This window comes from Egretta garzetta, unplaced genomic scaffold (assembly GCF_000687185.1).
Source record: "Egretta garzetta isolate BGI_Z169 unplaced genomic scaffold, ASM68718v1 scaffold155, whole genome shotgun sequence".
In the NCBI taxonomy this organism is placed as follows: domain Eukaryota; kingdom Metazoa; phylum Chordata; class Aves; order Pelecaniformes; family Ardeidae; genus Egretta; species Egretta garzetta.
In genome coordinates, this window is record NW_009259613.1 from 1,130,803 (window position 1) to 1,133,097 (window position 2,295).

Sequence of the window (2,295 nt, forward strand, 5' to 3'; positions counted from 1 at the left end):
AAAGCTGAGCAGCTTTAATTAAAATACCTTTTATTGGCTTTCCTGTGGTAATGCCTGGGAGCCCTAGTCTTGAGCTGGTCTCTATCCTCCCTGCACTGCACTCATTTCTCATGAGGTACACAGACACCAGAGTCCACATTCTCACAACTGCTTTCAACTGACCTTGGAAGGAAATGGAGTCCTAGTGCCACTATACATACAGCATCTGGGGCACATTATTCTTGCAAAACCAATGTTGTTCTTTTAAAGAAATTATTGTAATTAACTTGTGTTATTATGATCAACCTAATCAGCTGCAAGATTGTTAGAACAGTAGAGGAGATTGGCATCGAAAAGGAATATAACAGGAAAACATGTGACTTGGTTGGGGGGTGTTGTTTGTTTGTACTTTGCTACTCTTGCAAGCACTTAATCTGTTCTGGTCTGATGAACTCCCTAATATGCAATGCCGGGGAAGGGCACCATTTGAAGAATGCATTCAGCATTACTTTAGCTTCATCAAGTGTTCTGGGCTAAATCTGCATATTGGCAGATCTTAAGTGGACCTCAGCCAGTTTATATTCAGCTGAATATTTGACCCAGTTAAAAGTTTGATTAATACCATATTCAGTGTTCTTGTCCCAATGCAAAGCACACTTGCACAGAACTATCACTTATCTAGTAAAACAGTATTTCTGGGGAAAAGAGAGGATGTGACTGAATTAATTTTAAGAAGTTAGGAGGCATTATACCTTCTGTTTACAAGTAACCAGCAAGACCAGCTCTTGTTAGTTAAAATAAAGAAACATTTTACAATAATAATAGCCATAGACAATGCTGACTCAGTTTATACTAAAATATGAAAGCAAATATCCCTCACAATTGCATTTTACTCACTATTTTATAACTGAAAAATCATTAAACATTAAATGTTTGTGTGAGTCCTCTAGACGCTTCACTTCATCAGAATTCTTTCTACTGTATACAAGAAGAGAATATTCAAGCAAAAAAGCAAAAAATTATAAAGTATCACTTGTGTAATGTTTTATAAAATAAAACCCCTCATTATCAAAATATCATCTGAAGTGACAACAAGCTTCCTAGTGTTTAATGCTTTTCTTACACCTCTTAGTCATTTGTTTGGGAAAAAAAATAAGGGCAAAATTTTAATGTCTGTTGTCATCTCACTGTCTTTTTATGGAAACTTCAGCTTCTGCCATATCCCTTTGAAAATTAGATTTCTAACTCTGTATTCAAGATGGACTAGCCACTTCTCTAATCCCATAAAGGCTCTATAATTCCTTCATTGCACTACTTTACAAACTGCCATTCCTCATTGCTGTTGTACATTGAGCAGCTCCTTCCATTGACCTGCCTATGTTGTGCCACAACTGTGAGCACTCAGACAATATTTACAGTCCACAAAAAAAAAAAACTTTCCTCTGGAGTGTCATGGTTTAACCCGGCTGGCAACTAAGCACCACACAGCCGCTGCGAAGAAAAAAAAGGTTAGAGCCGTGGGCTGAGATAAAGACAGTTTAGTAAGAGAAAATAATAACAGTAGTAATAATGAGAATGGTAACAGAATATACAAAATGAATGATGCACAATGCAATTGCTCACCACCTGCTGACCAATGCCCAGCCCGTCCCGAGCAGCAATCACTCCCTGAGCTGCGATCACTCTCCCCGCAACCAACCAATTAACCCCCCCCCGAGCATGACATTATATGGTATGGAATAGCTCTTTGATCAGTTTGGGTTAGCTGTCCTAGCTGTGTTCCCTCCCAGCTTGTTATACACCTGGCCAAGCAGGAGAAGCTCAAAGAGTCCTTGAGTAGTCTGAGCACTACTTGGCAACAACTAAAAACATCAGCGTGTTATCAACATTCTTGTAGAACTAAATCCAAAACACAGCACTATGTTAGCTACTATGAAGAAAATTAATTTTATCCCAGCAGAAAACAGGACATGGAGGTTGCAACAACTTCATTTCTGCATTGAGTTTAACATATCGCTGGAGAAAACGCTGTAGGCTAATGGCTGTTAACACCATTCTTCTATTAGGAACATATGAGTGAAAACTCAGTATGAGAAGTAAATATGATTATTTTCTGTGATTTTTCTTTGCTGGTGCATTGTACCTAATTTCACTAAGTGAATAGTATTTATCTAAACCCTTAAAACTTTAAAAAAAAAAAAGTTGTACAAATAAAGTAATTCATTTTCATGTGGCTTACACTCCCAATATGTTTGCCTTCAATTCCCTTTTAAGAGAAAGGGTTTAATAAAAATGACACTCGCTGTTGATACCACT